The sequence below is a fragment of the Urocitellus parryii genome, chromosome 6 (genome assembly GCF_045843805.1).
Source record: "Urocitellus parryii isolate mUroPar1 chromosome 6, mUroPar1.hap1, whole genome shotgun sequence".
In the NCBI taxonomy this organism is placed as follows: domain Eukaryota; kingdom Metazoa; phylum Chordata; class Mammalia; order Rodentia; family Sciuridae; genus Urocitellus; species Urocitellus parryii.
In genome coordinates this window covers 29,424,161-29,451,236 of record NC_135536.1, presented here as the reverse complement: position 1 = coordinate 29,451,236, position 27,076 = coordinate 29,424,161, and the positions used below count along the sequence as shown (strand labels likewise).

The 27,076-nt window shown below is 45.3% G+C and overlaps 1 protein-coding gene across 3 annotated transcripts in view; it reads right to left on the bottom strand.

The window, feature by feature from the left end:
• The window catches only part of Dpf3 (double PHD fingers 3), a 249,742-nt gene that overhangs the window by 16,108 nt on the left and 206,558 nt on the right, over positions 1–27,076 (bottom strand). For 2 of the 3 annotated variants that reach the window (XR_003301941.2, XR_003301942.2), the window contains one exon: positions 24,076–25,782. The exons of the other annotated variant lie outside the window; for it this stretch is intronic. The gene's annotated coding sequence lies outside the window, so the exon portion shown is untranslated. Of the gene's footprint in view, positions 1–24,075; positions 25,783–27,076 lie in introns of those variants that run through there. 3 annotated transcript variants of the gene reach the window in all.

Here is a 27,076-nt window from a genome sequence, read left to right as displayed (position 1 = left end):
ACCATTTTTTTATGTACTTCAAAGAGGACAAAGAAGAGAAAGAGAGTGGAAAGGACAGAGACCAAACAAACAAAAACACATTAAAAATAAATGATGGTGTGAGCTGTGGCTGCCTTTTGCTTGGGCAAAACACCTTACCGTGCAGCAAGTTCAATACGTCTTTGAGGTCTGCTTATGCTCCCTTCAAGCTGCCAAGCTCTTCGACACCCAGGTATCATGTGGCATGCACACCACAGGGGTTGCTGCACCAATCGTTATTATAAATAACCATGCACACAACACATTATGCAAGAAGAGTGGGGGCACTTTTGATGGACTAAACAGCAAAGGGCTCCTGGTGCCATTCTCAAATGGCCCTAGAAATCCCCCATTTTCACTGGTCGAATATGGTCCAAAGTAGAGCCTTCTGGAAATGGATCTACACCCATCTATAAATGTGAGGACATCGTGTTTGGTTCTCTTAAAGTGAAATAATGGGATGGGGAAGCCTTGACCTGGATTTATATGACTTCCTTGATTATCCCATACTGAGGCCAAAGCACAACACTAGAAAGATGTCAAGAGTAACATTAATGACCCCAAAGTTCCTAACTCATCACTGCAGCTGAGGATCAAAGGCAATTGATCCATTCCTTTGACACTATTTGTTGAATAAAACACATGTGGCAGGCACTCTTCTAGGTATTGGGGATATAGCAATAAGAAAAACCAAACCTCTGTCTTCCTAGAACAACTGCCACAATTTGAGATATGTTGTAGCATCTGAGTCCTTTGGACAAGTAATTTAATCTCTCTGGGCACTAGGATAAGAATAACTATGTTATTCATTATTTTAGGATATTATTATAGGATAATAATATGTTATTTGTGAAGTGCGGCTCTACCAATGCCACCCATAAATGGTATTTTTAGAGATACTACCAATCCCAAATAGCCTATCTACTTGGTGGAATAAACAAGGCTTCTAAAATTTTCCAGATAAAACTGAAAGTGAAAAAAAGAAGACATTAAAATAGCCAATAAGTCCTTCTAGAATTCATGTCAATTATTCCATGTTGACCAGCCCAGTCTAGTCCAATATCAACACCAGAATATGGCCATGGCAGAAAGCAAAAGAAGACTAGAAATCTAATGCACCTCTCTCATCAGCCACACCACCCATCCCCATGCCATACATTGGGCCCAAACAGATGAGCTTTCATGAATCTTCAGGCATACAGAGGCTTGGAGTAAGGTTCCTTCCAAGAAGAATATTAGATCTGGGTTGAACTGGTTGTGTTATAGCAAGAAGATAATGCCAGCCAGGGAGTGGAAGAAGAGGGTCATCCATAGGAGCAATTCAGTTGACTCTTCTTTTAAATTCTTAGCTGGATTTGTTGCTTATTGGCTACCATCTGCCAAAGTGATGCTTGCCCCACAGCCATGTATGAAGGCCACTCTGAAGTACTGTCCAGAGCTCAACATCCATCTGGGATACGAATCCCTGACATCAGCTATGGGCTCTGGGTTTTCCCCAGGAAAGTGAACAGAAGAGGACACTGTCATCTGTGTGCTTCCTTTTGTCCTGAGTCAGTCCAGCAGGGTTTTGTGGTGTCTGTAATTGATGTGTAGCTGGTAGAAAATGACAGTCATTTGTTATCACTTGATGGCCTGTGATCCCCCAACTGCCTACCTTCCCTGAATTAGAAGATGAATCCATAGGTGGTTTAAGTTCTTGAGTTGTCTGAGGACCTTTGAGGTAGCATTTCCATTTTTTTCCTTTCAAAGAAATTTCTTAGAGTTGTGCTAAGTCAAAAGAAAATGGATGCTTTCTTGCCTTATTCTAGGTGAGAATGGACAGCAATCCTAGAAATGCCTAGAAGTAGAGTTCACAACACTAAGACAATTTGTGTTATATTTTTAAATCATTTTTTATCTAATTTTGAGATTTCTTCTGACTTTGCAATCTACAGAGTGCCTACTAACTGCCAGGAACTATATTAGATGCTAAGGTTTCAAAGATGAATGAGATATGCCTCGTGCCTTGAGGAGCTCTGGTTTAGTAGATGTGGTTGGCAACCTGTAGTGTGGCCACCAACAGCCCCACCTCCTGCTTCCCACACCCTGTGTAATTATAAGTATGGGCTGCATTTCATGACCTCGAACTAGCAGAATATGACAGCCAAGATCAGGGATTTGTAAGCAGAAGTGATAGGATGTCACTTCTGATATTAGGTTAAAAAAAGTCGGGGCTGGAGTTGTGGCTCAGCGGTAGCTCACTTGCCTGGCATGTGTGAGGCCCTGAGTTCGATCCACAGCACCACATATAAATAAACAAATAAAATTTTAAAATCTATTTACAACTAAATATATATTTTTAAAAAAAAATGCCTATAGCTTTGATCTTGAGCACTCTACCTTGTATTTTGTGTATGTGTTGTATTTTGAGGTGCTAAGGATTGAATCCAGGGTTGTACATGCTAGGCAAATGATCTACTACTGAGCTATATCCCCAGCCCTCTCTTGTCCTTTCTTACTCATATAGAAAGTGCCCATATGACAATGAATGAAAAGAAGTCTTGGTCCAATAATTGCCAGAAAGAACTAAATCCTGCCAAAAAACACGTAAATAGGTTTGGAATCAAATCCTCTCCCAGTTGAGCCTTCGGGTGTTACCACAGCCCTGGCTGTCTTGACTACAACCTCATGAGACAACTTGAGTCAGAGACATCCAGCGAAGCCCTGCCTAGATTTCCAACCACAAAAACTGGGATAATGAGTGTTTATTGTTTCAAGCTATTAGGTTTTAGAGTAATTTGCATGCAGCAACCAATAACTACTTGGGGAAAGACAATTTTTTTTAAATGACTTAACACAAAGTGATAAATGACATAATGGAAGAATGAATAAAGTTGATACAGATGGGAAGTCACTGAGAGGAGATAGCATATTAGGGGGGCCTTGAAGGATAAATAGGAGTTTTCTTAGTGAAAAAAATAAAACAGAGAGAGAGAGAGAGAGAGAGAAGAGCATGACAGGGAGATGGAAGAGCAAGGAAATGTGATGGTCCACTCAGCCGAAGAGGAGTAGTTCAAGAAGCACAGGGGGAAAGGGGAAGGGCAGGAAATGATGTTAAAAAGGTCAGGGAATGATGATGAAGAGACTCTTATGTAGGCACAGGAATCTGAACTTGACTCTGAACACTGAGGACTCCTTGGAGGCTTTAAAGCAAGGACTGATTTTCTTGTACTCATGTTTTAGAGAAATGACTCCAGTGGCAAGTAAATAAAGTGGGGGTGGCTGGGGAGGATCACCAGCTGCATTAACGTATTCAACGGATTTTTACTGAGTACATATGATACATGCTGAGCAATGAATAAGAGAGGCAAAAAATCCTACCATTGTGGAGCTTAGGTTCTATTGGGGTCATGAGTGCCAAATAGGCCTGGAAATGGTGAAAATAAAAGTAGGAATGTAACAGGTGTTCAACAGGCATGATGCCCACCTCAACATGGGTGTAAGGAGGAGAGAGGAGTCAAAAATGATGCCAAGATGAGCCACAGAGTAGATGCTAACCTGTTAGCTGAGGTGGAGACCGAAAGTTTACAGTCACACACCTCATGATGACGTTTCAGTCAATGAATGACAGATGGCATGTAGGATGGTGGTCCCATAAATTCTATTTCCTATAGATGTCATAGCCATCTTAGTTTGTGTAAGTGCACTCTATGATGTCCACACAATGAAATCAACTAATGATGTATTTCCCAGCATATACCCGTCATTAAGTGACGCATGAGTGTAATAATGGATTCCACCTGGGCACCTTGCATTTGCCGTGCAAATGACTCATTCAGGGGTGATGTTCAGGAATACGGGAGAAAGTATGAGTCCAAGTTCACAGTCAGGAGAGAACAGCAGGGCAGAGATTTTAATTTGGAAATCATCAGGTTTGGATGGCAGAGGAAGACTTGGAACTTGGTGAGATACTCAGTGGGGAGGCCACAGAGCAAAAATTAGAAAGGACTTAGTTGGGAGTAGGGAGACAGGTCACCATTGTAAATGAAGGCATTGAAAGGCATCAAGGGGGAAAAAAAACCCACTGAGAAAGATGAGGACAATGTGGTCAGAAAGGAGAACATGGAGAAAGAAAATGATGATGTCTAAGGAACAGGACGGGTGGTACCACCACCAAATAAACCATGAAGTAAGAGAAGAGCTGACCTGGACAAGCCACTGGGGGTTACAACTAGAGCCAGTTCCAAGAGAAATGCACTCTCATGCATCTCTGGATGGCTGGATGCTTCCACATTGTCAAGAGAAGAATCCACATGCAGATGGTCTCAGAACACACTTCGCCAGCCACAGGCTTTGTCCTCCACACTCAAGCTTGGAAGTGCCATGTGAAATAGTCATAGGAATGTTATCTGATTACATCATTCATAGCGAGTTCATTTTTTGATGCAGGTTCCATGGCCAGAGCTAGGCCCTGCCAGCCTCAGCTTCTGTTCTTCCCCAGGAGATGAATCAAGTCCCACTGGAAGCCATTTCTGTCCTCCAGAGGTCGGATTAAGGTCGCTCAGTCCAAGATGCCTGAGCTCTGCCCACAACAGCTGGGGCAGGTCCTGATAGGGGGGTTCCTTCCCCAGCTCTAGAGTCTAGGCCAGTGGGAGTCACTCAAATTCTCCAGGAGGGCAGGAGGAGCAGCACTGTGAGCCAGACTGGACGTGAGGTAAGGAGGGAATGATGGCTAGGCAGCAGTGTTGAAGGCCCTGGTGCCCTTTAAAAATGCCCACAAATCCTTTGATCCTCTTTTTATTTTCGAGAGGTGATGGATATTCCCCTCTTCTTGAACACAGGATGGACTTCACGACTTGCTTTTAGCAAATACAGTAAGGAGGAGGTGACAGTATGCCATTTGGAGGACTCAGTTATCAAAGGACACTGTGGGTTCCACTGTGGCTCCTCATCCTATCACTCGCTCTGGAGGAAGACAGCTGCCATGTTGTAAGTTGCAAGAAAATTATGAAGTCCTCTGCCAAACCCTCTAAAAAGAACCGAGGCACTCAGTCCAACAGTCCAGAACAGACTAAGGCTGCCAACATGTGAGTTAGCTTAGAAGCCACCCCAACTTGACTCAGCCTTGAGATAGCTGCAGATCCCTGAGACACCCTATGAGAGGCCACCCACCCAGCTAAGCCATTCCCAGACTCCTGACCCTTAGAAACTGCGAGATAATAAATGTATTTTTAAGCTGATGAGTTGAGGCGATGTCATTCTCCCCTCCCCACCTCAGTTCTACTCAGTCTTGCCTGACCATGCGAAGCCAGTTGACCAGGACCTCTCTGGGGCCATCTGAAGTGACAGCCCACTCATCCTAAGTCCAAATCATTGTCACACAGCAATGGGTAACAAACAAAGTGGAAAAGGAGGGACAGTAAGAGATCTGGTTGGAAAGCTCTAGAACACCAGGCATTTGCACAACTCTTAGGCAGAGTCTGGCTTGTGTTCCCAGCCATGGAAGCCCATTGCCAGGCTGAACAAAGAATGGCAGAAGCAGAGGTTTCAGATTTTTTTTTAAAATCATTTCCTCTCCTCCATGGAGGGCAAATACTTTTTTGTTTGTTTGCTTTTAATGGATCCTCTTAAAAGAACTAATACTGGGAATATAGCCGACTTAAGGACAATACGAGAATGAGTCAAACAAGAAGGGAATAGGTGTGACCCCTCAAGATCTATAGCAAACTGAGTGCATATACCTTCAGATTCTGGCTAACCCTTTTCCACAGTGTGGCCCCAGGAGACCCACTCCACCAAAGAGGCCGCCATCATTAGCCTCTGTTCTTGTCTCCTGCTGTCCTGCCTCAGTCTCACCCTTTCTCCTTCCCCCTCCTGAAGCCTGTCTCTCACCTCCAACAAGACTTCCATTCAGTCCCCAGTATTAGAAAGCCAGGGGCTTCCTACCAGCATGGTCAAACTGGTATGATCAGAGCAAGAACCCACAACCAGTATTTTGACCAGAAGAAAGTAGTGCTTGAACAGTTTCATGGCCATTACCACTAATGTGTCCAAGTAAGCACATTTACATTCACTAATTTTGTTTGATTCTTCACAATAATCCCACAAGGTAGGCAAGACAGAGATTCTTTATTGACAAATGAAAAAACAGAGGCTCAGAATGCTCCACGCAAGTCAGCTAGTAGTAGACCAGAGCATCGATCCAGGTCTTCAAATGCTAGTCCTTTGGGGCTGGAGTGTGGCTCAGTGGTAGAGCGCTTGCCTGGCATGTGTGAGGCACTGGGTTCAATCCTCAACACCACATAAAAATAAATAATATAAAAGTTAAAAAATAATAATAATAATTCTAGTCCTTTGTTCTCTCGCTACCTCGTGTTCTGGAATGGCCAAACCAAATACAGTGTCCCAACCTCAATTTAGCTCCTTTATTTTAAGCTGCTAAGTATAGTCATGTTTTCCCCTTTTCTGCACAAGAAGTTTGCTGAGGCACAGTCATAAAGGTCATTGAATTTCCCTGTGCCTCAGTTTCTTCAATTCCATCACACAAGGGTATACTAGCTGTCACCTAAGGCCCTTGTGGCCCTTAAGGCTCCATGCTTCTAGTGAAATCCCCCAGGAAGCAGAGCTTGCTTGGATGAAGCAGGGCATCAAGTCCTCACCATCTGGCAGTGACTAATGCTGGAAAGCCCTGGGGAAGAGCTGTCCAGGAGTGAGCCAGTCTGGCCCACACAAAGGGGCTGTGGAGCCTACAGGAAGCAGGTCAGTGGCCTATGATGGCGTTACTGGGCTTCAGCTCCTGAGAACCCCAGTGGAGATGTCCTCACCCCATTGTCCACAGATAACAGCTGCAGCGGGGAGATGTCATTCTCCCCTCCCCACCTCAATCCTACCAAGTCTTGTCTGACCACATGAAGCCAGTTGACCAGGACCTTGCTGGGGCCATCGTAAGTGACTGCCCATCACAGCTCCATGAAGCCTCTAAGAAGAGCACAAAAGGATGCCTGGCATCCCACAGCTGACGCCACATCAGCCCCAGACAACTCATCTTTACCGTTAGTCAAGAAAAGACCAGAATATTCTTTTCTGACCTTACTTAAAACAAAAGAACCCATAGTAAGGGCCCTCATCCTTGCAGTCACCAAACTGTACTGCAGTTAAGATGCCTATAACCTCACACTGCCACACATAGACCCAAAGGCCCAACCAAGGTTTACAAGTTCACTGGCTCTTTTTAATCCTGTTTCCATTCCACTTTATGCCTCCCACTTTCCCCAAGTCACCAATTCACTTTCTCAACTGCAATGGCAGGAGAATGGAAAACACGGATGGTTATGGCAAAACACAGTTTCCCCTAGAATCTCTTGCCCAGACTTCTTGAGCACCTAAGGTCCCTGATGTCCTTCAACACCATCAACAAGAGGAAAACAAAATCAGGCTGAGCCAACACTGTGGAGAGGAGAAACATCCTTGAGGCTCCTTAGGAGCACATCAAAACCCAGCCCCATCTGGCCTTGCCTTCCCTCAGCATTAGCTTCTGACCCCCAGTTTTCCAGCAGCCCCAGATCTGCACACATATCCTGTATCTTTGTATCTGGGTGCATCTATAACTCAGTCCAACTGATAGATCAGTTCTACTGGCCAAATTTTCATCTAAGATTAACCCAACTTTTCCTGACAATCAAACAAATATTTATCCAACAGATTCATGAATGAGAATTGATCTTGCTGTTTACTTAGAAAGCCAGAGGAGTTGACTTTCTACATGGGCTTTATTTTTTCCTCTAGAGAAATTATAGAGTTTGGATAGCACAAGAGAAAGCAAATCAATGGCTATTTCCAGATACCAGCATCTGTCTTCAGATTTAATAGAAATGATGCCCTCAGTCACATAGTCCACTCAGTTTGTTCAGTACAAAGACACCCATCGATATGGGAGTAATGCAGAAGGAGAGCTTTTGCTGGTACTTTGTAAATGTAGACATTAGCCTCACAGCGGCTGCAAGATTCACAAAGCCCTTCTGGATAAGTAGTGATCCACTCCAGTCCGTAATCAAGGAACTAAAAGCACCGACTATCTCTGAAATGGCTCTGGTCTACCTGAGGGGTATGTGTGAGAGAATTAGGAGTACATCACCAGAAATCTGATTTCCTCTTAGGAAAAGCTAAATATATGACACATAGGCCACCATTCTGTCCCATACTCGTGGCAGACATTATTAATCAATAATCCAACCCAGGTGGATAAGACCTAGGGACCCTCCCCATACAGCACTCCAAGCAGCCATCACCAGTCTGAGTTGGCACACAAGAAGAATCCTCTTGCTACCTCTGAGCTAGGAGCTATTGAGATTAATAGGTTAGATGCCTCATATGAGAATTAAAGATTCAAACTTTAAGCAGGTCACTGATCACGTACATAACTCCCGTTTTCCCTTCCAGGAGTCAGATGCCCCACCAAAATAACCAGCTCCACAAACCAAAGAGTGGCCTTGTTTTGTGGTTGGTATGACAAATCATCTTCCTACAGTCACATCCTCTTGTTTTTACAGAAAACAGTCCAAAGGATCCTTTCTAGAAAGAAACTTTTTAAACAATGGTCAATTTTTTTTTTCTTTTCCATCAGTGAGGAGTGATCAGCCCACCCATCTTTAAGTAATAGGTAAGCTCCTTAGCACAACAAGCCTCTTTGCTGTCTGGTCACCATTGCTTTTTATAGATCCATGTCCTTTCCCCATCACTCACCCCAACCACCCCTACATCCTAGTCCACAATCGCACAGAAAAGTATTTGCCATGCCCCCCACCCCAAAAAAGGACTGCTCCATTTGCAATTTCACATTTGCACACAAAGGTCTCTCTGTCCTAACCCTCAACTCCCACTCACCGGCCAGAGTTGTCAAACAGGTTATCTACATTCTGACTACACAAAGAATGGTCCCTGGACCATTAGCAGGAGCAGCGTCTGGGAGCTTGTTAGAGATGCCCACCCCAGACCCACTGAATCTAAATCTGCAATTTAACAAGATCCCCAGATGCTTCGAGTACGTAGTGAATTCTGAGAGGCACTGCCCTAAATTCACTCCCTCCCTTTCTGGGATACCCACTCAGGCCTTATTCTTTCTAACCTGACTTCTCTCCTCATCCTTTCACCAAAAACTTTATTGAATAAATGAATCCATCGATAAATAGAGAGATAAATGAACTATCGCTTCTACCATTGGCCTATATTGAGGATTTCTATTCATTCCTCAAGTCCACTCCAAATGGCCCCACCTCTGTGAAGCCTCTTCTGCTCTCCACTGCAGATAAGAAACCAAAATGCAGAGAGGATGGGAATCTGCTGGAGGTTGCACTGCTACCCCGTAGAGCCACCTGACTCCGAACCTAGAGGTGTTCCCAACACCCTCTCTGTGTTGCCTTTAAGAATGGAATCAGAAAGGAGGCTGTGGCCTCCCATAGGACCCCTGGGCCATTCCCAGGGGGCGAGAACTCCTCACTGGAACTGGTAAGACAAGCCTCCAGGTGCTTTGTGGATGAGGCTTAGGTCCTTAATTGCTGGTGCTCGCTCTGTACCTCCATCTCCCAAACCCCAACGACCTTTCTCTGTTTTCTTCCTTGAAACCTACATCACATGTGCATCTCTGCCATTCTCGTTGCCTTGATGAAGAATTTTCCCCTGGATCCCAAGGACCTCGGAGTGGAAGTGTCAGACACTTGTCTTCCCTTTCCCTCAAGCCATAACTAGGTTTCCTGGTGACCTCTGGCTCTCAGAAATTTTTATGGTGCTTAAGTATGAGCAACAGGGACATTTTACATATACAGCTACCCTGGCCCCAAAGCTTCTAATTCACCAGCCTTAGAATGAGTGAGAATCTGCTCATGTAGCTAGTACCTTGAGGTGGCTCTGATGCAGATGGTCCTCTGGCCCCACTCGGAGACCCTCTGCCTCCAAGCATGGAGGCTCATGAAGACCAGAAATCTGTGCCACAATGCCAACCACTCTGATCCTGGATACCTTGGTCAGAGAGGGCTTGAAACCCTTTCCTGCCCACCTCATTTTTTTTATCGTAAGGATGGAAGCAAGAAAGTATTGCTATTGCTTTGTTAAACTGGAAAGCCCTAAAAAGAAAATGCAGGTTTACCACTCCTCTGTTCCTTGACTCTCCCCAAGGCCTTTTAGATGACAAAGCACTTAGAATATTTCTTTTGCATTATTAAAAACAAACACAAAGAGTCTGGGGTTGTGGCTCAGCAGTGGAATGCTCACCTAGCACGTGCAAGGCCCTGGGTTTGATCCTCAGCACCACATAAAAATAAATAAATAAAATAAAGGTATTGTGTTCAACTACAACTAAAAAGTAAATATTTAAACACACACACACACACACACACACACAGACACACACACACACATACCCCTTCCTGTCTTTGTGGAACTGATCCAACTGGGGTGGGGGAAAAAAGCAAGATAGAGTTAAGATAGTTTCCATTGTGTTGGAATATCTTTGCAACCTAATTAAATGGTACTCATTAAACAATGAATGAATCAAACAGACCCAATACAGACATTGCTTTTTTTCCATTTTCCATTTTAGTGTCTATTCAACCATTTTAAGAGGAATATACCTGGACCCAAATCAAAAGGGGACTTCTAGTAGTAGCTAGCTTGGTCCTAACTTACTAAGGGCAGTCAGATAGATGTCATTGATCTTAAAGCTCACGAGGAGCTCCAATCCGCTGAACCGAACCCTTCCCACCACACAAGACTCCTCACAGAATCAACCTCTTGCACCCTCTTAGATTCCACATTCATCCCTAAAATCACATCCTGGGCGTTTCTGTTCACCCCTCTCTCCCTCTTTCCTGCTTACCCCAGCTGTGTTTAAACCCAACTCTCCTCCTACCCTGCATCTGTGCCAAGCAGAGAAGAGCACGCCACCGTGCTGGCCAATCTATTTACATGGCATCAACAAATCTTAGCAGTGTCCCCCCATTTCTCCAAACAAATCATCCCCCCACATCTCTCCATCCTCTCTTAAGTCCCCATCCCTCATATCCCTTTTTCACACTCTTCCTGTTTAAATGGAAAACATATAGGTCAGCAGAATAAGAGCATCTCATCTTCTCCAAGCCCTATCCACCAGCTCGCTGCTCCTGCACTCCTTCCTATTTCCAGGACCTGTTCCAGATCCTACCCACCACCAATCCCCCATTTGAGCAAAGATCCCAACTTATCACCTTGAGAACTTTGTTCCTATTATTACTTGCTCTTGTCCCATCAATTTATCTCTCTCTATATAATGGACCATCTACCAAAATTCCTGACTTTTAGAGAACCTTCCCGACTGAGCATCCCCCAAACCATCGAGTGCCCGATTCCTTTACTCACCCTTGAGCATAACTTGAAAGGGCCAGTGCTCCCCACACCCTGCTTCCCGCCTTCCCTCTCCTCCACACACTCACCTGGTTCTTTTCCTACCCCACCTCCAGCTGCCCCTCTCAGTTTCCTTGGCTGGTTCTCCTCCTCCCGCTTCCTCCTAACTCTTCTTTTTATCTGGTTAGACTCAGTTTCCCTCAACATCACCTACACCCGTGTCGTTTCGGAACTTGCAACTCAGTACAAACCACTCTGTGATTCTAGACTCATCTGTCTACTTGCTATGGTGTTGGGAATCCAAACACTAGAAAGTAAGAAAGGTCCAAGATGTCAAAGGATCACTGAGGGGAAATCCCCATCTCAAGGGGCGATGGGGACCCTGCTAGCAAGGAGGGGAGCCTTTGGTGGTGGGGGGGCTATGGAATCTTGTAGGAGGCAGGAGGCAGAATTCACTGCAAGCAGAAAATGTGGTGGATGGCATCCGCGCTGGGAACTGCCAGGTTGCACTTTGGGTCATGAATAAGTAAAGAGGTCATCACAGGTTCCAGAATAATGAGGGCAGAGAGGAGAGAGAAAGTGAGAAGAGGAAGGAAGGAGACAAAGAGGACGGGAAACAAAGAAGGAAGCTGGAAGGAAAGGGTAAAAGAAAAAGAATAAGAACCAGGAAATGAGAGTTGGGGTTCTCACTTATTCAGAAGACACAGCAAGAATTCTCATCAACTTCTCAAAAAGGTGCAGAAACTCAACAATCTGACGCTTCCCTAGAGGGGCATTAATACCAACAGTTACCATTTAATAAGGCGCTTCCTGTGTGCTAGGTGCTTTGAATACACTTCCTCCTTTAACTCTTGAAGCAATCTGTGACTCGGTGTTCTTGTCCCCACATTAGAGACAAAGAAGCTGAGTCTCGGTAACTTACTTCAGGATGCTGCCTGCCAGGGGCAGAAGCAATCCCACACCGGATACCAACGTGCACATGGGTAGCCATCACACCACAAAGCCACAGGAAACACAGTGGGAAAGCCCTTCCCCAACACCAAGAGGCCAAGGGGCTGCAAACAGCCCTCCAGAGGACACTGGGCTTCTGACCATCTGGAGGCTTCACCAGCCAGACGGCTGGAACAGAAGACATTCATCTGCATGGACATCCTGCTTGCCCCTCCCCACGCCTGTTGTCCCTGTCCATGCTCCAGGATGCCTTTGAGGGAAAAGTGAGGACTGAGGGGGAAGACGGGGACAAGGGAGAACAGCTCATCACAGCCCTTGCAGCTTAACCTAGCTCCCTGGATCACAGGCGCTCCCATAGCCACGCCAGGCAAACACAAGTCAAGGCCACCTCCAAAACCCCGCCCCAACAGAGTTAAAGGGGAAAATGGAAATGGCTTAAGAGGAAAAGAAGTTCCATACCTTCTTAAAACAATGGGGAAATGCAAAGCTTGGATAAAGAAGTTGGCTGGAGGAAGAGGCCCCACTAAGAAGAGGGCACTTGACTTCTGGAAGACCAGACTTGGGCTACACAGCCCCCCGGGGAATCCCTGAGATCTTGGCAAGGACTCTCCTGTATCCATTTCCTCCTCTATCAGATCTACCCTGAGCCTTCTTCTTTGCACCCAACAGTCAATGTTCGGGCAGCACCCACAGCCAACACTGCCTCGTCTGGAATGGGTCCAGAGTGCAGGACAGGGGGGTCTGGAGCCAGAAGTGGGAAAGACCAATGTCTCTTCAGGTATGCAGCCCACAGGTACCCTGGACCCACACAGATGCCCCCATCTAACTCCAACTAGGCTGATTCTCCACCTGACTCCTCAATCAGGGCAAGAGGTGGATGGAGCCATGGGGAACCTCAGAGGGAGCCATAAATGTGGTGGACAGAGAGGATGGAGGAGGCATGTTGTAAAATGCCAACTTCCTTCCACAGACCCTGTTACAGGACCTGAAGCTTCCACCACCACTGAAGGTGATCCAGTGGCTTCAAAACCAAATTTCCCAACATCTCCAGTTAAAGCGAGTTTCTGAAAAGGAGTGCACCATCATGATTCCTGATGAGAAACACGAGTCAACCTTGGAGACCACTGAGTTCAACCCCCTTCTTCAAGCACAGGAGAAATGTAAGCTCTCGAAGGTGAAGTGACCTGGCCCATGGTCACAGGGAATGGTGGCAGCAGACCTGGGACTCTAAACAGGCCTGCCAAGTCTTCTCACAATGTGGCACTGAGCCCCGAGGGAGCATGGCTTTGGATGGGATGAGCATGAGTCTGGAATCTTGGCATCCTGCTCCTGGGGCGGCACCTTCCCCGATCCAGCCATCACAGCTAACCTGAGCCTTTGGGACTTCAGCTGCCTAACTTTCCCAAACCCTGCCCTCCAGCAGGATGAGTGACCATCAAAACCCCAGAGCGAAACTAGTCCTGGGCACTGTCTGCTCTACACCTGGCTCTCTTTTCCCCGACCACTAGGGATGGAGAACTTTCCAGAAGGCATAAACAGCTCTAACGTCTTTTACAGAAAGGGGTCCTGTAAGAAACACTCTTCTTAATGGGCATTGAGGGTAAGGCAAGAAGAGAGGGGAATATGGAAAAAGAACATAATTTTTTTTTTAAATATCGCATTCTTACCAAAATGGCATCCTGGAATGTTCAAGATTATCTAAGACCCAGTTTGGATTCATTATTTACAAAGATGGAGACTGAATTTCTTTTGAAGCAGACGAACCCAATGAGGCTTGTAGACTTAAAATATGTTCATGAGAGACAAAGAATTTGGAGAAAGTTATAGTATCCTGACTGGAAGAGAGAGGGTTCTTTGCTCCCCAGTTTTCAGACTCACAGTCACCTGAAAAGGACCTGCAGAGTTGCCCAGCTCTGGGGAGCCTGGCCAGGGCAGCAGGCTCTTTGAGCCTTTGGGACTTCTCTGGCTGGGAAGTCCAGGCTTATTCTTACACTGGCTTAACCCCCAGGGCTGACCAGCAATGGGCAACAGGACTCATAGCCTAGATGGACTCTTCAGGGGCCAGCAGGACTCTTATGGGACTGGTAAGGTTCCCCAGAGGAAGGTGGGTGAGAGAAAACAAGAATGAACAGAAGCTCAGAGCCTTGGGGGAAGGGGGAAGGGGAAGGTGCAGGAGGGTCCCATTCCCCACGCAGTAGCAGAAAAAGATGACAGACAGAAAGTCGGCGTCTTTTACATCAAATAGACTGTGCACTTATCTGGTCTTAGGCAAGTGACTAACCTTTCTTAGCATCAGTTCCCCAGCTGTAAAATGAGACCAACCCCTACCTCTTTAGTGCTGCTGAGGAGACGACGAAGGTAAAGAGCCCGCCATAACGTGGGCACAGTTGGCATTCAGCGGGAATACGGAACACCTGGTCCAAAGGCAAAGCCCAGGGGAAAACTCTCTCCCAACAAGCCCTGGAGCCAGGCAGAAAGGCCTTCTGGGGAAAGCTTTCCAGGGGCAGAGAGAGTCCCCAGGGCTCATCAGCGACAGTGGGTTGACTCATTTGGACACCCGTTCTTAATTTCCCTCTTTGCATTTTGGGAGCCCTGGAGTGCTCTTCCCCCAAATGAGGCATGCAGCAGAAATGGGCTGTGATTAGCACAGCAGAGCGGCCAGAAGGACCAGGGGGTGGGGAGAGCAGAAGTCTCCAGAGACTTTCCTGGAATGAATGCAGGAGGCGCAGGCAGGGGGAAGATCTCTCTCCCTTTGCCAATCAGCAGGCAGGGACTTCCTTGAAAGCCAATCTTCTCAACCTCGGCAGGGCAAAGCAACTCCGAAGCTGCCTGCTATAGAACTAATATAGCCATCAGAGGCAGTTTTCTGCAAGGCACACAGTGAAATTTCAAGCCAGCGTGTAGGTGATACAGGTGGGTGCGTAAATAGAGTATTGCCTGTTGCGCTGAATGCAGTTAGCACCGGGCCCCAGAATGCAGGCTGCACCAGATCTACATAAACATCAGTCTGAAGGCAGATGAAGAAATGAGGGCGTTTGCAAGGCTTTGGTGAGATCTGTACAGGGAGGGCCAAGGTGCTGCATAAATGTTGGGGGGAGGGGCAAATCCAAGGGTCTCTATTTAACAATTTTTCCTTTCCTTAGAGGGAAATGGGTGTTATTGTGTTATAGGGTCTTAATTTTATTCCCTCAAATAACCTTTTTAGCCCAATGCTCTGCCACTTTTAGTCTAAGCCAAGACAGCAAACAGAAGGATGACCTGAGTGGTTGCTTAACCCTCCTGAGTACTGGTCTATCCGCCTGCTCAGTGGGACAATGACTTCCGACAGGGTTGCTAGGAAGACTATACTGAGAGCACAGTGGCAATTAGGTGGCGTGTCAAGAAGCGTCAGCCCCTCTTGGCCACTGTAGAGAAGCTGGTTCATATTCTCTGGACTCATGAACCACTCTCCTCACACCCGGCTGTGCCTCCTTCAGCCTCAGGAGCCTGTGAGAAACCTCCTAGCAAGGTGAAGTGAACAGGTGATAGGAACGGAAGTGAGGACCAGAGAGCACAAGCTCAGGACTCTGCATTCCTCCAAGAGGCGAGTCAGCCAAGGACGCCTAACCAACAAGACCTCACGGAGCATCTGCACCCAAAAAGGAGCCAACTGCACCCACCAAGAATTCACAGAGCATCTGCACCCAAACAGCTGGCATGTAAGCCTGGCTTTCTCTCTTCCTCAAATGGCATCCAGTGACCCAGCAGTCTAAAGCATTCTTCTCCAAATAAGCCCCTTTACCAACTTGACTAGGGAAGACAAGCATAGATTTTAATCCCAAATTTAAAATGGCCTCTCAGCCAAATGTTCTCTCTGATATGCAGATATTAACTCACAATAAGGGGAGGAAAGGGGGTAGAGGTTCACCAGACTGGAGGCAGGGATAAGGGAAGGGGGATGGGAATGGGAAAGAAAATAGAATGAATCGGACATAACTTTCCTATGTTCACATATGAATACATGACCCATGTAACCCCACATCATTACAGTCACAAAAATGGGAAGTTATGCCCCATGTATGTATAATATGTCAAAATACATTCTACTGTCATGTATAATTAAAAGGAACAAATAATAAAATAGCCTGTCAGATACAAATCTCTCTAGGGCTCACTGGCCAACCAGCCTCCTGAATAATCCTATATTCTTCCCAAGTGCATTAAAACCCAGTTGGTTGTGTAACTGCTTTTCAGAATAATAGTTGGTGGGGGAATACCCACAAAAATCATTAACCACCAGGTTTGACATTCAGCAAGAGAAACATTTTATCACTTAGACAGTGTCACACTGAAGACAGGAGACAGCGGGGTTCTGTTACAAGTCCTCTGGAAGGAACACGGATCACTGCTTTCCCCCACAAGCCTGGGATCCTACAACCACAGCAGGACAGAGGCAGTCTGGTAGGGAAGAGTGAACAAACCCAAACTTCTCAACACGAAGCCATCCTAAATGTCACATCCAACCTGCCTGCTCATCCTACTCTTCCAAAGTTCTTTTGCAGTGAATCAAGCTTCACCAGACCATGCCCGGGACTCCTCACCACAGGCCACTCCATTCAGGGCTTCTCTGCTCTGAGTCCAAACCTTCCAAATCTGTATCACACCTCTGAGCCTTTGCTCAGGCTTTTCTTGCTGATATTTTCAGTGGCCTGCCTTCTTTTCCATCTCAACTCCATTCGTCTTTCCACAAAGATGCCCCTGCTACTTTAACCTGCACAGTAGCTCCCTTGCTGAGCCTGCCCAGCCCTCACATTTTGTACCAAGTTTGGCACTTAATGATAAATGGTCTTGTCTTGGATAATTTGCTAACCACCTGTCTCTCCTCTTCAAGAACAGAACAGATGTCCTCCACACTGGAGAAAATTCTCAGTTGGAAAAATAAGACCTTACCAGTTGTCACTACTAACTTTGTCCACTTACTCTCCCTGAGCCTCAGTTTTCATTTCTATAAAATAGGAATAATAATCTTTTTTTTTTTTTTTTTTTTTTTTTTAAACACTCCGCCCAATTATCTTTTTTTTTTTTTTTTTTTTTTTTTTTTTTTTTAAAGAGAGAGTGAGAGAGGAGAGAGAGAGAGAGAGAGAATTTTTAACATTTTTATTTTTTAGTTCTCGGCGGACACAACATCTTTGTTGGTATGTGGTGCTGAGGATCGAACCCGGGTCGCACGCATGCCAGGCGAGCGCGCTACCGCTGAGCCACATCTCCAGCCCCAGGAATAATAATCTTAACGCAAGAGGGTTGCATGGCTTTAACAACCTCATGTCTATAAAAAGCATAGACTCAGTAACTAGTATTAGCACAGAGAAAGTATCCCCCAAAGTTTGTCCCAGTCCCCCTTTGCTATTCTTTTATGTCCTTCGAAACCTAGCGCAGTATTGCAACACAGCAGGCATTCAATAAGTTATTGATCAATTGATTAGTAGCATAAAGCAAACCAATAACTGGAGAGTCATTATATAAAGTTAACAGCATGTGGTCAAAACATATTGATCTATTTCTTCAACTATGAACATAAGACTGATATTTATGGAGGAAAAACAACCTATATTAACTAAAGACGTTTTCAGGATTACAAGCTATTGGTTTCTCTGAACCAATAACTCAGCCAAGCGGAAGTTTCAGCATAAATGTTCATGCTAGCAATTCATCTTTCACCTTCTTACACCAGGTACCTCCATTCCCAACCTGCCATATTCAGCATCCACAGAGAAGTCAATTCGCACACTAAACATAACACAATCCTTGTTACGTCTTTAAACCAAACAGACCAAAAGTTTTATAGAGGAATTGTTATTTAAAAAGAATGCTGACGACTTCTTTTCCCAAGCAGAATTTTGTATATATAATAAACTTTGTATTTTAATAAGACCTCTCTCTCCACTAGTTGGGGAGAAGCTAGTAGGCAACTCTGAATATAGGCGAGATGGTTTAAGTAAAATCAAGCTGATAATAATTTCCAGATCCTCTGAGCAGTCATGAAATCCATGCATCAAGGATGATGTTGGATGTGGTGGTGTCCAATGAGATGAGAACGGAAGAACTTGGATGGGTTTCAGCAGAACCCTTTTCACCTGGTGGCCTCTTGACCTTACGGTCCTTTTCAGTTGCTTCTCGCTGTCCCTTTTTCACATACTGGGTGTTTTCTCTGGAAGAAAGTGTCTCTTGATCCTGTATCCACTTGCCAATAGCGTCTCATTTTACCAAAACAATGGAAGTCAGCAGATGGCTTGGGACTTTGCTTCAGTATCAACAGAACAAGTCTGGAAATTTAGTTTTACTTCATGACCACAAAGTATGTGCTTGAATGTGCTTGAAACTAATTTTCCTCATGTCTCCCTTTGCTGGTGGTGAGTTAGGCATTAGTGCCTTCAGGTTACCCAGCTACAATTCAAAGCAATACAGAACTAGGTAGGACATCAAGAGGTCATCTAGCTCATTCCTATAACTCCACACAGCACAAAGGAGAAATGTTTGGCTCTTGGTGAGGTCCAGATTCCTCTTAGGAATCTAAAAATTCCTTTTTTTTTTTTTTTTTTGTGCTGGGCTTTGAACCCAGGGTCTACACGCGCTATTTACATGCTCTATCACGGAGCTTCATCCCCAATCCCAAAAGTCTAAGTTTCTTAGTGTCAAAGGAAGTATGTCTATTTGTTCTAAGCCCCCTGTCCTCTTTGGAAACCAAACTGGCCAGTGTCTGTTTCTCAATAGTTCATATAACAGCTATTAAGTGACCCCTAATTCTCTTCTCCAAGTCAAACAATCCCAAACCCTTAATCCTTTCCTTAAAGAGTGTTTTGTTCATTCTGTCAAATGTATTGTTAATCGTCTTTCTGCGCCTTTTGGATTTTCCGCAATGTTTTTCTTCTTAGATGAACACGATGGGGTCAATCATTAAAGAAGTCTGGAGAATTACTTCCCAGTCCTTGCATATTACTCTTAATTTAACACAGCCTGGTATCATGCTTACCAAAAACTAACACAGTGTCCCCTTAAGCTAGGTTTCCAAGGGGGCTTCCAGATCCTTCTCAGCTGTAATCATGCCTTGCCAGACGAAGACGAATCAGAGTCAACTTAACTGGATCCGTTGGTCAGTGCTAAACCATTAATGACCATTGTCAACACCCCTGAGCAAAGTACTTCCTACCCTAGTGTGAGGAAAGACCAGGTAACCCAGGGATGTGTGCTGCTCACACCACATGTGTGTAAAACACAAGACATGAGATTCTCTATCCCAAGAATCTTTCTCCTTCTAGACTCGTCTGAAAACTGAATTCTAGGTGACCTCAGATGTGAGCTCCTGAGCTCCTGGGGGTGGAGCTTGGAGAAATGGAGCAGATGTTTAACATGCGGATCCCAACTCCTCACTGACCCTTTTCAGAAAACATGGAGGTAACTAGGGGAACTTAGCAGTAGACTCCACTAAAAGGTACCCTGAGGTCTGAGATGTCACTGATTCTCTGGAAACATTTGGGTATCTTCTAGCAGTGCCTGAAAATCATGTCTTTGGTAATTTTGGGTATGGGTGCTTCCTCCTAGTACCCCTAGTTTATAGGCCACTCTTCAGGATCCTCCCTTGTTTGATTAGAAAGATTATTTCCATTCACTTGTGGGTCTGATGTCAGGGATCTTCTCTACCATCCAGGGAGCAAAATTTTTTCTTACAGACTGTTTTGGGAGGTGAAGTAAGTAGCTGTGAGATGTTTCATGACTGAAGATGACCACAAGAATCTGAGTTCTTGGGGAGAAACACCTCAGCCACATCTCAGCATCCATGGTCAACGGTGTCAGGAAGCATCATCATGGAGGCGCCAATAACTGCTGCACCTCCAGGGCTCCCCTCTGGGGCACCATCCACCACCTCCCGCAGATGCACTCCACTGTACCTTCACCCACAGGAGCCATTGCCTTTCACCATACTTAAAAACAACTTAAATTGCTAGAGATGAATGACACTTAATATCAGGTCCCCAGGGCGTCACGGCCATGTACGGCTGGATTACTCACAGATGCTTTGATAAACACTGCACTATTGTGGTTTGGGCTCAGCACTAGAAGAGCTGGTCGAGAGCTTTCTGAAATCTCATGAGGGGACTTTTGGTCTCTGAAACATTTTCTTAGAGGACTTACAACTGCAGACATGACTGATGACGACGAAATGCACCTCTAGCCCTTCCCCGGTGATGACACATTCTTCTCTTAAGGCTTAGATAATGCCCTAAATATGTACCACCACTGCCCCCAAATTAACAGTGTAATACTCTCTAAACCAATGATACGCCAAACTCTGCCCTGTGAACCAAATCCAGCCTGCTACTCATTTTGTAAAAAAAAAAAAAAAAAAAAAGCTTTATTGAATCACAGCCACACTCATGTATATATTGTATATGGCTGTTTCCATACTACAACCCCAGAATTGGACAGTTGCAGAAGATGTCTGGCCTGCAAAGACTGAAATATTTACTATCTGGGTCTTTACAGAAAAATCTTGCCAATGCCCTTTATAAATCATAAGAAAAATGCATTGCTAATCAGAATAACCTTCCCCCCCCCACCCTCCTGTGAGAAGAACAAGACAACCACCCTGATCCTCTGAAATAAGATGCATATAAGATGTGAAATAGTTCAAAGACACATTTATGTAACAAAGATCCTGGAGAAATCTCTATCTATATAGACATTCACATACAGATCTGTCTGAATCTGTGTGTGTGTGTTGTGTGTTGTGTGTGTGTGTGTGTGTGTGTGTGAGAGAGAGAGAGAGAGAGAGAGAGAGAGAGAGAGAGAGAGAGAAATCAAAGAAAGTTCTTAATTTGCTGGTTTGGAGATAGGATAAAATTCAAATTCAGTTCTAGTCACATGGAGTGATTTGGGGCTCTTAGAAAAAGTGGGCAGAAGGGGGCTGGGGTTGCAGCTCAGTGGTAGAGCACTTGCCTAGCTTGTGTGAGGCACTGGGTTCGATTCTCAGCACCACATGAAAAAATAAATAAAGGACCACCAACAACTAATAAAATATTTTTTAAAAAAAGAAAAAGTGGGTAGAAGGAAGATGATGTAATAGGTAACTGGTCAGCAATAAGAAGACAGTAAAATGAAAAACATCTATAGACAGTACAACTTCACCTAGTGTTTTAATGTGAAGATCTTTCGTGTGCATGCAGAGCAAAGGGACTGGATTCGGGGAGGGGGTTCTCCTGGAACCATATCCTGAATCTCTAATATGCACTAAATACTGACTTAGCTCCATCCAGAGACCAACCCAGCGCTCCATTTCCACCACCTAACAATTCTAAGTCAGGATACCACTGGGCTAAGATGAGGATCTGCTGTTATGAACGCCTTAGGCAAGGCATTCCAATCTAAACTTCAACCTTGCCCAGAAAAGTTGCCCTAAATCCATCAAAAAGTATCGGATATACAGTCATATTTGGCTTAGTGCACACAGAGTTGGCCTTTGGTGTTTGCTTTTAATTTATTGCTAACATTTTAAAATGGAGACATCTCATCAAAGTTTTTGTATGGTTAGCCTCTCTTGAAAAGCCAGAAGATACCCACTGCATTGGTGCCTGCCAGCGGCGTGGGAAACTGAGGCAGGAAAATCACCAGTTCCAAGCCAGCCTCAGCAACTTAGTGAGGTCCTCAGCAACTTAGCAAGACCCTGTCTCAAAATATAAAAATTACAAGGGCTGGGGATGTGGCTGAGTGGTTGAGCACCCCTGGGTTCAATCCCTGGTACCAACAAAAAAGTGCCAAAAGACCTGAGAAGGCTGCCCCCTTCAGAATACAGGTGCTCCCCGTCTCAACACAATCCCTGCCATTCCGGTCAGACCTGAGACTGAGCACCAAGGTCTCTCCTAGCACTGGTTATTTTCCTCACACCTGGCCTGCCTCACCTACTGAAGATACCTGTGCTGTAAGGCATCTGAATTTCAACCCCAGAGCTAACCCTTTACAGTGACTCATGTGTTCAGATGATGGGGGAGAAGTGATTTCTTTTTTTCCGTCCCATGACCAGGCTCACGTGTACACTCTTCCCCTCCCTCTCCCTCTTGGCTAATGGCCATTTACAGACATTAAGCACACGTATGCTTAACCAACAATTCACCATCAGACATTTGAAAAAGGTCACCCTGCCTTCATGGACCGCCACTGGAGACAATTGATTATCCTGGGTCTCTTCTCCTCTCGGTTACTTACATCGATACAACAAGTCCATGGCATAACTTGATCCTAGAAGCAGCCCTAAGATAATAACCACAAAGAATACTTTCGTTGTGAGAAAAGAGGTGTAGGGAGAGGATGTTTACTTCTAGAATGCAGATTGGAGGGAAGATCTCAGATGAAATCACTTCTCTCCAAAAAAGATAGGTGACCTCTGACTTGAGTCTAAAGTTTCAAATTTTGAGACCCCTGTCGGAAATAGGAGGTGCATGATAAATGTGTAAAATTTCCCTTTTACTCCAAGGGTCCGTCAGAGGAATGGATAAATAAAATATGGTTTATGCATACGATGAAATATCGTTCAGCCTTAAACAGGAGGAAAATTTTGATACAGCTACAACACAGATAAACCCTGAAGATATGATGTGAGATGAAGTGAGTGAGTGACGAAAGGACAAATGCTGTTATGATTCCACTCACGGAGGTACCTCGAGTGGCGTCAGATTCACAGGGACGGGAAGCAGATGGCAGTTTCCAGGTGCTGAGGGTGCAGGAAATGGAGTTTGTGTTTAATGAGTTCAGAGTTTCAGGTGGGGAAGAGAGGAGAGTTCCAGAGATGGATGGGGTGATGGTTACCCAACAAAGTCAATGTACTTCTGCCACAGAACTGTACACTGAAAACAGTGATAAAACAGTAAATATTATCTCATTTATATTTTATGACCCTAGGAAGGGGGAAACCCCTAAGGAGGACACCAGATTGGACGAAAAAAGCAACCTCCTTTTGACTGCTGGGGAAACTCATCGAGTCCATAATGACAGTCTGACAAGACATGCATTCTAAAGGAAGACAGAGAGCACTGGCAGCAGCCTTGCAAGGTCATATTCCATCTCTGCCTGGCCCCGTGGGGGTTGGCCATACTCAGAGGGAAAGACCAGGCCTGACGTGCTGATCCATTTTATCTGACCTAGAGGATCTATCACACAAGGGTCCGTCTTCACATATAAGGAAAAGCCTGCCAGAGGAAGTGCAGCTTACAGCTGTACCCAGAGCACCTTGGAAGCCTTAACTTCCTGCCCCTCTTTCTAAGCACATGCTAAATCTTGTATTTTTATGCAATAACTATTCTTGGCACAGGTATAACACCAACATGAAACAGGTATGTTACGTTTATATACATAACCAGAACTTCAGTACACCTGGTGTGGCCATGGAGAGGGTGATGATGGTAATTGTGATGGCAGATGGGTGACAGCAACTCTGGGCTCCAGGACCGGAGGCTGGCGCCAACCCTGGGCATGGTTCACTTTCCATGCCACCACCTGGCAGCCAAGCCATTGGCAACTGCAGTCCTAGGTTGTGCTTCTAAATAAGACAACAGGACTCCACAAACCTTGGGCATGCAAGTGAGCAGGATCCTTCCAGGGGTCCCTTCCACAGGAAGATATGGAAGTGGAACTCCTGGAGGATGAGATGGGACAAGCAAAGTTTACAGGAGCTATAGGAGCATTGGAAACAGACTTTTATTTAATAGAAACTTACACAAACTTCATACAAACCCTACATTATGCAAAGCTTTATCACAATTCTACACATGTGGTAACTTTGGGAGTTGGCTGGAGGGCAGATTAGTAGCATTTTGACAAGGGACATTTTCTCTGAGAAAATGTCACAGAAAAGGGCTCCCAAATGATACAAAGACGCTCTGGGTGATATCCACCCCACCCCAGGGACTGGCCTTGATGGGGAACCTGAATGAACTGGCAGGAAGTCGGTGCCTTCCCACCTTCCTCTTTCAAAGATAAAAGAGATTGTTAGGTTGGAGATCATCCTAGCCACACTGTGACCCAAGAACCTTTCCAATGAGAATATCCAGCGTTAGGTTGTAGGGAGGTGTCATGCCTCTGTTTACGAGTAAGGGGAACCCAAGAGTGTTAACGTGTCGAAGACCAGCCCAGTGGGGGGACTAAAGTGGACTCCAGTGGCCTACCAGTCCACCAGACTCCTTGGCTAGGCTGCAGACACTAGCCGAATTCCACTTCATGGGCCACATCGCTCACTTCCACACAGGACCTTAAAGGACATGTTAGAAGACTTGCCTTCCTCCTCAGCCACCACAAGCAACTGACTGAGGTTTCCACAATTTGGGTCGACCTTCCTAGCCCTTAGGGACAACTCTAGAATCTCAGGACCCTGAAGCCAGCCGGGGAGAAGATTCCCTTGAGGAATTGTGACTGAACTAATATCATCTCAGCTAATGCTTCGTTTTTGCTGTTTGTTTTTTTTCTTCACTGCATTATTTTAAACCAAGTTGTCTCTGTTCAAATCTGTTGAACTTGCAGAGAAAATATCCAATCACTAAATGGAATTCCTTTCTAAACCAGGCCTCGCTCGTCAGCTATGATAAGCAGGAGATGGGTGGCTGTTTCTCCACCACCAGGTAAATGGGGCTGGCCTGGGGTAAGGGGCAGTGGGGCAGGGAAACTGCTGAATGGTGGCTAATTATTTCAGCCAAGACTTAACACAAAATCATTTAACATCACCAACACTTTCAACAGACTTCTGAAGAAAAAGGGGGTGGAAACTGATCACTCCTCACTTACCACATCCAACTCGCAGAAATAAAAGTACCTAAAGACATACATGAATGGCTTTTTTTTTTTAAAGCCTGAGAGAGCAGAGTTGATCTTTATTTTCTTATTAAAAATGTGGGGTATTTTCCTTAGAGTTAATAGGCAGTCTTTATTTTACAGTAAATACTCTTTCTGATTTCGTGTCTTCACAAAATTGCTTTTAACTTTTGATGTAGAAGGTATTTAAACAAAAATACTGTGCACTGTCGGCACTTTTTTTCTTTTAAATATTGAAATAAATAAAATAGTTAACTCTTTTTTTTTTTCAGTTTGTTTGTGTTCAGTTATTTCTATTGTAGAGCAAATTCCAGTCTGACCTGGGTGCTTTCTCACAGACTCTCCAAGAAAAAGTTATGATGAATTTTTTTAAAAAAGAAAAAAAAATCTTCTTATTGCACAAACTTAGGCCATTGCTGAGACTTCACTGAGCTGAGTTGTGCTGGAGGATTTTTCCACAATCCAGGCTCTGGTGTCGGCTGAAACACACGCACAGGAGGGGGCCGGGCAAGGGAAGAGGAAGAGGAGGAGGAGAAGGAGGAGGTGATGATGGATCATGGCGGCTTCTCTTCACCTTCTTCAGAAATGGCTTGCTTGAAGGATGCTGGAGTTTCCAGGCCAGAGTGTTGACTGCAGAGGGAAAGGGAATGAAAGATAAAACAAAAAACAACAGCACAGAACAACTACCTAAGAAAGAAAGATGACAATTAAGGGGTCAGCAAAAATGAAATGAATTGAAAAGAAAAACAAAGAAACAACAGTGATCACCGCGCTCACGAAGCTATGACCATGGGCAATGAAAACCAGGCTGGGCTCTCTGGTGCCTTGAATGTCAGGGGGCATGAAATCAACTGGGAACAGGGCAGGGCAGGTAACAGCAGGACCCAAGAGACGGAAAACACAACGGGATGTTCAATTCCTACGGAGGCAGAGCAGGGTGAAACTGGGTGTTCACAAAGAAAACAAAACAAAACAAACAAAAATGTTCTCCTCTACTTGGAAGAAAACTGAATCTTTTCAAAGTTAAAACATCCCAGACAAGACTATTGTGATGTCATCTGCCTGTCAGTCAGCTACGTGAAAATACGTGGTTCTATGCTATAGGACCAACTGCACCCACAAAAAAAAAAAACCCAATTGATGTCCCATTTGGCCCAAGGCCAAAAGGACACTGCTTCACACACACAGACACATACTCATCTCCAGTCCTGGCCCAAGTAAACTGAGGGTGTCCCAATTACTAGCAGACAGGACCAAGCCAAGAGGTCGGTTCCTGTCCTCCACTGGCCTGTGGATCCCAAGCCTTAGAAGCTGGTGGCTCTTCAAACCAAGTGGGTCCATTAGCCTGGAGAGGTACCAGGCATCGACTGCTTTTAGCTGAAAGGGAACCTGTTCAGTGGCTGTGGTCTTCGACACAGAGTTGGTACAAGGAGTGGGCATTAAAAGGAAAGGATGCTAACATTTCACCCCAGTAGCAGTTCCTGAGGGCCAAGCTGGGTGCCCCCACAGAGCCCCATCACACTGAGCTCATTGGGAAAGGGCCTAAATGGAAAGTGGCCAAACCAGCAGGGAATAGAGTTCAAAACCAACGAGCAGCTCAGCATCCTCCAAGTTGAAATTTTCAAAAGACGCCTGCCACCAGCGTACTGCTCCCTGGCCAGGTGCACAGGCCTAGAGTAGGTACCCTTCCAAGGCCAAGACTCCATCCATCTACCCATGCTCTCAAAGGAAGGCTGAAAAGGACTCCACTTCCACCACCACCACCTTCTCCCTCCACATCTGCCCCTACTCCCTCCCTCTACCCAGTTCCATCCCACCATCTCACCTCTCTGATCTGCAGTTCTGGTGCCTCTTCCCGGGTTTCTCCTCCCACACCCACACCCCTGTTAACTCCTCTTGACCATTGTCACCTGCCTCCCATCCC